Here is a 10,950-nt window from a genome sequence, read left to right as displayed (position 1 = left end):
CTTTATTACATAAACTGCTGAAGAAAAGATTACCTGGATAAGCAATATATTAATAGTTCTCAAATAAATAAATAAATAAATAAACATATATAAAACTAAACGAAACTACAACTTAGTTTTATAGACCGTCATCAACCAAGAGGTGCTCGACTCGGTTAACAATAATGTAATACATAATACATAAACTTGACAAGGAAAAGTAGACTGAAATAGTTAATTTCCAAAATGTGTAGCAAACAAAAAAGTTTTCAGAACTTTCTGGAATAAAGCAAAAGAACCTAAACTTCTGTAAGCTCTGGGCCTCCCACCGCTATTGCTATCTCTCTATCATCTCAAAAGCCCCATTGTGCTTCTTAATAGCCAAATCAATAGAATTCCTCCAATCACAAGACCCTTGGGAATGAGAAAACCAAATGCTCTGCTAAAATACAAGTAGTAAGGCAGAAAAATATCTTAAAAGGACAAAGATTAAAAAAAGAAAATATAAGTAAATAAATAAAACAGAAATCACACAAATATACTAAGTGAAATGCTACAACACATTAATATAGTATTGCCAAAACTGGGCAAATTTTCCCACAAGGACTGTATGTTCATTTGTTTGTTTTACAATTGCCTACTCACAGCACTCAGATTTGATGAGGTTAAAAGAGATCCTCTGAGGAAGCCCCTATTGATTTTAATTACCGAGAATCGGCCCACAGGGACAAAAGGACTTGAGTGTTTTGTATTTTTTTAGCCATTGCTTTGCTGAGCTATTGTATGAGGGCATGATAACATCAATTACTCTCATTATTGTAATAATAAGAAGGCAGAAATAGTGCTTTGAGGGGTCTCAGAATACCTTATGATATAAGAAGATAGGTATAACCTCTGTACACTCTACATTCTCTCCCTCTAATATTCACATAAAAGAAACCACAGTAGGTCTGCAAGCTTTCTGTTAATTCACTGAAATTCTGCATAAGGATGTTATGAAATAAAGTTATTTTGCATTGTAGGAATAAGGTAAGCAAGAGACACCACCGCAGCAGACATTGTTATGAATCCTGGTTTCTCTTTATTTCATTTATTTAAAATTTGTAACTTGATTTTTTCCAAAGCGGTGCACATAAATACATTAAAATCAATCAAGCACATTCAACCAATAGAGACAACAAGTCCTGATCCATCATTTCATCCATCCTGAATGGGCAAGTATCTCTTCTATAGCCATCTGAATCGAGTCAGGTTTTGCTCTTGATAGAGTCCTGCTGGCAACAAATTCTAAGCCATAGGGCCAGCCACTGAATAGCTCTTTTTATGCATCTTTTCAAACTGTTGGTACTATTAATTGATATGAAGTTTCAGATCAAAGATCTTCCTATGCTCCTGCCCCGTGTAGATCGCAATAGGAAATGGCTGTGGGGATTTCCCGTCGTAGTCTCAAGAGACTATGGGAACTTACGGCAGCCATTTCCTATTGGCGATCTGCACAGGGCAGGAGCGTAGGAAGATCGCTCCTGCCCCGAAAGCCTGCTAGACCACCAGGTAAGGCCGAGATGATGGGGGGAAGGCGGGGGTTGGTCAGAGCTGGACCAGAAGATATTTGCGGTATTTCCCCATTCGCGGTCTGGCTCTGCCCCTATCCCCCGCGAATAACGAGGGAGATGTGTATGTTCTTATGAATCTCTGGTTATGTTCTTATGAATCTCTGTTCTTATGAATCTCTGGGTCATGAAGGCTGCAGTGTCAAGCTGGTGACCTTTCTCGTGTGTGGTTTGTGGGTCTAAGATCTTGTAGGTGAAGGCTTCAAGGTAAGATAGTAGGTTTTCCACTTGCTTAGAGGTTTGGTCTTCGAGATGGAGGTTTAGATCTCCTAGGATTAGGTTGTAAGTTGCTGTTAGTAAGTTTCGGTATATAAAATCTTCAAATTCTGGTCTTGCTGTGATCCAATTCCCTGGTATTATGTAGCAGAGCATGCAGGTTATGGATCCTTTTAGTGTGGTGCATGAAAGTTGGCATGCTAGTAGATCCATGTATGGGGTGGACATTTTGTCTAGTATGTTTAAGTTTAGGGAGTTTTTGAGTAAGATGGCTAGACCTCCTCCTCTTTTTTTTCCCTGCAGACCACTGCTATTTTATATCCCTTCGGACAAGCTTCCGTTATCCTGGGTATGAGGTTATCCAGGTTTCAGTGAGGAAGAGGCAGTCTAGATTTTTGGTTTTTATCCAGTCTTTTATGTGTTCTGTCTTTGGGCCTAGAGCTCTGATGTTTATGTAGGCACATGTTAATGTGGTGTATTCTGTTTGCACACTATTTGTTGCTTTTGGGTAGACAAGTGCTCTTGGTTGAGGGTGTGGTTTAGGCCTGGAAGCCCACAGCCATTTTGAGAGGAGCCAGCTCTACTAGTTTGCTATGTGGGAGCGTTTGGAAAAAACTTTCTTCATATGACTATAGAATCTTTTTCCTCTGAAGTAGCCTTTTGAGGCAAAACAGAAGTGCTTTCTGTCGGTAAGTGGAATTTTGGAAGAAAAAATGATTGCTGTTGCAGTTTGAGATAAGTTTTCCAAGTTTCACATTTTTCGGTTTTCACGATATTATGGATTATTTATATTTATACTAGGTTGTTGCCATTACAACTAGTTTTAGAATGGATTTCTACTTATATATTTTGATGCACAAGACAAAATGAAATGTGAAAAATAAGTTTTTGAAGTGAATGAAAGGATATTTATATATTTATGTACGGAGTTTTTTTCAAACCAGTGATGATACAGGTGGCTTAGGGCACTTGCATAGTCCCGACTGCCTGTGCATGAGGTTTGTTTTTCTCCGTCTTTGTATTTATCATTTTTTGTCCGTTGTGTCTTAAATGTGATACGAATGAAACCCTTCTGCTAAACCTATTATACAGTACATGTCTTTGACATATTTTGGGGATATATACGACTGTACCCTTATATATATTTGTAATATATTTTATCCATTTGTGTTTGTTTTCATGGATTAAGGGCTCCTTTTACAAAGGTGCGCTAGAGTTTTTAACGCACGCACCGGATTAGTGTGCGCTAGCCAAAAATCTACCGCCTGCTCTGAAGGAGGCAATAGTGGCTAGCGCGCGGGACATTTTAGCGCACACTATGCCGTGCGTTAAGGCAGTAGCAGAAAAAAGACCTGAATGGTCCATCCAGTCTGCTCATTATAGACATTATAAATTCATGATTAAATTAACTTGTCTCTTTTCTTTGATATTTCTAGGCCATAGACCATAAAGTCCTCCTGGTACTATCCTAGGTTCCAACTACTAGACTTGCCTTCCAAGCTCACTCCAGCCTATTCAACCATCCTGTCTTTTTCAATTCAAATAAAATTGATATAGCTACTAATAATAATCATTTCTATAGCACTACCAGATGTATGCAGCACTAAATGTACTTACCCCAGTAAGCTCTTTCCCAGTAGATAGGTGAGACATCCTGGACAATAGGGCCATGCCCTCCTACATGAGTTGGAGTTGCCTTCTGCTTAACAGCTGACATCACCTTGCACAAGTCCTACCACCTGCTTCCATCATCGTGCTGTTCTTTCACGAATCAGGTCCAAACCCAAAAGTGCCAGGGACTTGAACAGCTTTGTCTCTATGCCTGTACTATAGACAAAACCAGATTACCATCACTGGCGTGGCTTTGTAAAAGGAGCCCTAAGTATACATCTATGTCTCTGTCTATTTTAACCTGTTTTTAGTTAACTGTACACCGCCTTGAATTGTGCCTAGGCAGTATATCAAATTTTTAAATAAACTTGAAACTTGGTTAGAAGATTATGTGATCTGCTTTCTTCTGCAAACTTTAGGATGGCCATTCAAAGTCTAGTGATGCCAAGTTTCAATTATTACAATAATTTTCTATTGGGATTGCATGGAGGACTTTTGAGGGCATTGCAGGTTGCTCAGAATACTCCCACTCATGGAGTTTTAGGGTATTCTCGATATACACATATTACTCCAGCTCTAAAAGAGCTTCTTTGTATTCCTATATGGCAAATAATTATTTTCAAAATTCTTTTCTAGTATTGTAAGGATCATAATGATTTGGTTTCCCCACTGATTGCTTCTACTTTACAAATTTATCAATCCACAAGGTCCTTAAGATCTTCTGATGCAAAGGTGCTGGATGTCCCCTCTTTTATAGCTGCGTGACAGGTGTACGCTGCTTGTCAATGTTTAAAATAAGTGGTCCTAGTCTGTGAAATAGATTGCCTCAGGCTTTGAGATCTATTATGTCTGTTAAAAGCTTTGCTAGTTTTGAAGCATTGAATGAGTAAAATGTATTGTGCTGAAGGGACTACTGCCTGAATAGGTACATTTTTCATTTGTAATGCAATGGATATGTAATGAGTAAGAGTTGGTGTATTACTCAATTTTATTTTTTTGTACTGTTTAAGATTTTATTATAAATGTTACAGTATGGAAGTCACCTAGAATATTTGGCTACTGTAGGTTACAAGTATTTTAAATAAATAAATATGATATTAGGTGGTGTGATTTGACACGTATTAATGGAATCCTTGGACTCTCCAGAATTACCCCTGAGTGGGTGGAGATAAAGGCCAAATGGCCCATCCAGTCTGCCCATCCGCAGCATCCACTACCTCCTTTTCTCCCAAAGAGATCCCAAGTGCCTGTCCCATGCTTTTTTGAATTATGATACAGTTATCTTCTTTAAGGCAGTGTCAGTATTGCTGACCACAAAAATATTATGGGAGATGGAGTTTTTGAAAAAAAGGGTCTAGAACAGTATGGCTACCATTTTCTGGAACACTACTTGCCCCCTGGCAGATCTTGTACCTGTTGGAATGAAAGAGAATGTGTTAGTGATGCAACTAGAGAACAGGTTCCCAGCAAACCTTGCCTATAATGAATCTTGGGGACAAACACCTACAAGTTGCCATTTGGATTGAAAGACCTGGCCAAGTTAGGTTCTAGATACAGTATAAAGGGCAGGATGTACCTTGACAAGATGCTTGTGGGCTGAGTTGACAAGAGGGGAAAGGATAAGTATGCAGAGTGGCTTGTTGGTCCTGCAGCTTCTTTGGCTGCATAGCCATAACATGGAGTATTTGGAGTGAGGCAACAACTAAGAGTAAGCAGTGAGAATACTAGGTACAAATCAAAGTCAGATGTCATGCTTCCATCTCTGACCAGGTGCTATGGCAATGTTTAGATGACTAAATTAACTTCCCTTATGGCACTATAGGCACCCAGTGATACATTCCAATGACATTCTGCTTGGAGGTGACCTTGGACAGGTACAATACATTAATTATACAATACAATACAATACAGAAATTATGTTATTGATGTAAATTATGTTATTAATGTAAAGTTATGTAAGTACTGTAAGGTAATGTAAAGTTATGCTATGTAAAATAACGTAATGTAAAGTTATGTAAGTATGTAAGGTAATGTAAAGTAATGGAATGTAAAACTATGTAAAGTTATGTACGAAAAGTCATGTAAAGTAAGGTATGCAAAATTTGTAAAGTAATGTAAAGTATTGTATTGTCATCGCCTGGAAATGACCAGCCATCTTCTAATGTAATCCGCTTAGAACCGCAAGGTACAAGCGGAATAGAAATCCCTAATGTAATGTAATGTTATTATATGGAAGGGAAGAAATGTACTCAGCTCAATACATTACATTACATTACATTACATTAGGGATTTCTATTCCGCCATTACCTTGCAGTTCAAGGCGGATTACAAAAGAATTATCCAAGATGTATTACAACAAGAACTTACAAAAAAAAAAAAAAAAATTGGTCATTTTCAAAAAGAGTAAGAAATGGGTAAGGTTATTTGTTTGGGGTAGTTGGCTTTAGTGAGAGGTGGAGTTTGAGACTTGCGGTATTATTTCTTTTTTCAGAGTTTTCTTGAAGAGTATGGTCTTTATTTCTTTTCTAAAAGTCTTGTAGTCGAGGGATGCCATCAGTAGATTGGCGATTTGGTTGTATAGTTTGGCTGCTTGAGTGGCCAGGAAGTGGAAGTATTCTATGACACACTAGAATAAGTGCAGTCACAAACTTGTGGAGCATGGTGAATATTTAGATCATTATGCTGAGTCAACATTCATATGGATGGTGATGTTAGTTTCATTGGCAGCTCCCTTTCCCTCTAGTGAATGTGTGGCATGGTTGCACACACACTTTAAAGTGCTTGTGCTTAGATGCTAGGTGTCAGCATGCACTGCATGGCCTGGCCTGGCTTGCTCCCTAGCAGATGCAACTGTCAGCAACCTGAATCTAGAACAGTGTTCTTCAATACAAAGCCCAAAGGCCAATGCCGGTCCCTGAAGGCCTCTGTGGCGGCTCTTAACATCATTCCGGCTTTTTTTTTTTTTTTCCTACTCTTTGACTCTCTACCCAAGCTCATGGAAGAAAAAGCAGCTTGCTTGAAACACAAGGCATTCTCAATAGATGAAGGAAATGCATTTTAAAATGCCTATCTCCTTGAAGATACCCTCAATAAAAAGTTTGAAGGCAAGCTGGTGGGGAAGATGTCATTGACACACACTGGACAGCATTGTCACAGCCATGCATGGGAAGATATTTGGTAGCTCTCCAGCTCATTTAAATGTCCAAAGAACCGCTTAAGTTGGTACTCGGACGTCCTAATCGCTGGGATGTTCAAGTGCTGATAATTGAAACCATTTTCCTGGCTGACTAGCGAGGTGTTTTACCCACCTTGTGTCCAGAGTTCATGGGGGCATGTTAAGAGGCATGTTATGGGCATGTTTTGGGTGGGCTAGACTTGGACGTCTTGCGGGGATAATCAAACCTTTTGCAAAATGTCCTGGATGGAACTTAGACGTCTTGGACTAGACCTCTTTTGGAAGCGTCTAAGTGCCTAAAAGGTACCCAAACAGACTAGATTACCACTGGATACATTAATGTATGACACCTCTCCACCCACTTTCCCACTGCTCACTAACCCCCCCCACACCCCAAAAAGCTGAATGACAGAGTACATAAGTACCTGTCTCTAGAACAGCAGCACTTGGTATGGAAAAGCCTATAGTGTTAAGTATAAGTCAGCCAAAACCCAACCATATTGCCATATAGGTACTATACTGTCATAATAGCTATTGGGGTAGTAGACAGGTGGGTATAGTAGGTTTTGGGGGAGTTTTGGAGGGCTCATCATAAATTATAAGGTGTATATGGTGAGATGTATATCTGGCACCCTTTATATGAAGTTCACAGAATTCCCCCTAAGGTGCTCCACTGCTCTGTTGGCATGTCTATGTGGTCAGTTCATCAGAATAGTGGCATCTCCCACATCTAAATGGTGCTGATTTGGACGTTTCTAACTTGAACATTTTTATGGTCAAAAATGCCAAATAAAGTTAGATATCCTGGTGGTCTAGATGTTTTGAGGGCTATGACATCTAAGTAGGTGATTTAAAAAAATATATATTTGGACATCCAGTTCAAAAATGGACATTTCAGTGCTTCCTACTTTGGATGCTTAGCTGGAAATGTCCAAGTTGGACTTAGACATCCTTTTCAAAAATGGCCCTTCATGAGTCTTACTATGGCTGCAAAAATGTGCTTTTTGCCTTTCAATACAAAGGGCTTCTTTTATTAAGCTGTAATAGCGTTTTTAATGCACGCTAAACCCGCGCTATGCAGCTAGAACTAACGCCAGCTCAATGTTTGCATTAGCATCTAGCACGTGCGGCAATTTAAAACCGCTAGCGCAGCTTAGTAAAAGGAGCCCATAAGTGACTTTTTATAAAATTACCCTCCACATGTGAAACATCATTTAATCCATCTAAACTACTGCCAGGAACATTACAAAATAAAGAAGACAACTCAGAAACTAAGAAAATATCCACCAAAATAGTAGTTTTCCTGAAACCTGTGGAAAACACCTGTAGCTGGACCTTGCTTCAGGCATAACCTCCTTCTTCTCACCATCCACTTGCAGATTTTCTGCATCAGTAGGTTTCTTATAACTCAATTTATGATTTCCCACAGGAGTACTTTTAATCCCATGGTTAGAGATTACAGAAATTGAGCAATGTAGGATAATCCTTGAATGACAATTGCTTTCTCAAGGGAATAATTCAGTCTTTTGTTATACGGGGTCTTTTGGAATGGGGGTTCAGATAGATTTCTGTATGGAGAAAGATGTCATTATAAAAATATCCATGTACTCGTTAAAAATATTTCCTACATTTTAATACAGTAATCATAGCAATATGTCTGCCTGTTATGTGATGATATAGAAACACAGAACATAATGGCAAATAAAGGCCAAATGCCCCATCCAGTCTGCCGATTCACAGCATCCACTATCTCATCCTCTCCCTAAGAGATTCCACATGCCTGTCTCATACTTTCTTGATTTCAAACAGTCTTTGCCTCCACCATCTCAATTGGGAGACTATTTCATGCATTTACCACCCTTTCTGTAAAAAAGTATTTCCTTAGATTACTCCTATGCCATCTCATTCCAGAGTTTTCCTCCATTTGAAAAAGCTTACCTCCTCCACTTTAATGCCATGGAGATATTTAAACATCTCTATCATATCTCTTCTCTCCCATCTTTCTTCCAGAGTACACATATTGAGGTCTTTAAGTCTGTCCCCATATGTTTTATGACAAAGACCACTAACCAATTTTGTAGCAGTTCTCTGGACTGACTTCATCCTATTTATATCTTTTTGAAGGTGCAGTCTCCAAAATTGCACACAGTATTCTAAATGGGGCCTCACTAGATACTTATACAATGGCACTATAACTTCCTTTTTCCTATTGGCCATTCCACTCCCTATGCAACTGAGCATTCTCCTGGCTTTGATCGTCGCCTTTTCTACCTATTTTGCCACCTGGAATCAATTCACACAGTTTTTCCAACTTTATGTTTTTCTGGACAAACCTAGAGGGCAGGCAGAAGGCACTTCTCCTCTTCTCCTGGCAATGGGATGAGTCTCTTCAATGCTGCCTCCTGCGTACCTCTTCAAATGTTCTCCGGCAGTGAACAGCATCTCCTCGCTGCTGCTAGTGCTGGCTTCGTCCCTCCATCTGACATCACTTCCTGTTCACAGGACCAGGAAGTGACATCCACAGAAAGTCTTAGCTGTGAGCAACAGTGAGTAGATGCTGCATGCTGCCAGTGAAGATTTGAACAAGTGCAGGAGAAGGAGAGATGGCACGGGTCATGAGTGGGGAAGAGACATCTTCTTGGTGATGGCGCCCCAGCTATGGAATGCTATGCTACAACATCTTAGAGAGGAAGTAAATCTGACCCACTTTAAAAGTAACCTGAAAAGTTTTTTATTCAAGGATGCTTTCAGCCTTTAATCTTTTTTTTCTTTTTCTCTTAAACATAATATCCTTTTAATCTCACCCGATCATTTCTCCTTTCATCTCTCTCCTTCTTTACCTTATTTATTTCTCTTTTTTCTTTATAAGATTTTGAAATTATTTACAAGAACAACTCTTAAAAAAAAAATCTTTATTAATTTTTCAAAGCCAACACAAGTGCAAAACAATATACATACATATAATAATAATCATAATAAGCACTTATAATCAATCAAAAACAATACAGAAAAATGAACCCCCATTCCCATCCAATTCTTCCATTACGGAACAAAAACACACCCTCCCTCCCACCCTTCCCTGGATGTGTGGGTGCTGAATCAACGGAAAATAAAGATAAAGGACAACTATAACGTAGCCACAAAAGATGTCAATGGACCACAAACTAATTTAAATAACTTATTGTGCCCCAGCATATCAGCGTTCATCTTTTCATACTTATAACATAAGCATAGATTCGCCCACCAAAAAGTAAAATTAAGGTGATCGCAGTTTTTCCAATTGCGAGTAACCATTTGCATGGCTACCCCAGTCATAATAAGGTACAGCCGACATTTATATCGGTCCACTGGGGGTTTAATATGCAATATCAACCCACATATGACTACATCATAAGTCAATGGAATTGATGACTCCAGTATGGTATTAATCTGTCCCCATATTGACCTCCAAAAGTTGAGTATTAAAGGACAATTAAACAACAAATGATCCAGTGTCCTTATGTCTAGATAACAGTGCCTATAAGAACAACTCTTGTTAAAGAAATACAAAAACAAATTATAAGAAGAATAATATCCACATGAAAACAAATTACATCTTTCTTATACCTCTACAAATAAGCATGGGGGGGGGGGGGAATCTCAGGTAAATAACAAGGAGATTATCAATTTCAAAATATAATTAAACAGAAATAGCTTAACAGGATATCTCGCTTCATATAATATCTGTTCTGTAACAATAAACACTTCAAGTTACCAGTCTCTTCATATCTACAAATGCTTTAAGCTGTTCTGGGGCAAGGAATACATATTTTACACCTGAATATTTTACCAGGCACTTACAAGGATAGGATAATAGGAACGAAGCTCCCAAAGAAATTACATCTGATTTCAATGCAAGAAATAATTTCCTATGATCTCGAGTTTGTTTATTCACATCTGGAAATATCCAAATTTTTTTACCATAATATAACTTTTGAAAATTACGAAAAAAACAACCTGAAAATATTATTAATATCCTTTTCAAGCACAAAGGACACTAGTAAAGTTGCTTTTTCAGAATTTTCTGTAATAGTTGATTCCAATAAGTCTGTGATGTTTAAAGATGATTCATCTAGATTCTTTTGTGAATTCGCTGCGGTAGCTCCCATTTCTTTTTTCGCCGGCAAATAATAGATACGATTTATAGAAGGTATATTTCCAGAAGGAACCCCCTTCCAAAAAATCAAATATTTTCTAAGCAACTCAATAGGGGTCACACTCAGAAATTTAGGAAAATTTAATAGTCTCAAGTTCAATCTACGATTGTAGTTTTCAAGTTGTTCAATCTTACCATTAAGTATGACTTTTTCTTTTATAATT

This window comes from Geotrypetes seraphini, chromosome 1 (genome assembly GCF_902459505.1).
Source record: "Geotrypetes seraphini chromosome 1, aGeoSer1.1, whole genome shotgun sequence".
NCBI classification, from domain to species: Eukaryota; Metazoa; Chordata; class Amphibia; order Gymnophiona; family Dermophiidae; genus Geotrypetes; species Geotrypetes seraphini.
Note: the sequence above shows the minus strand (reverse complement) of the source record.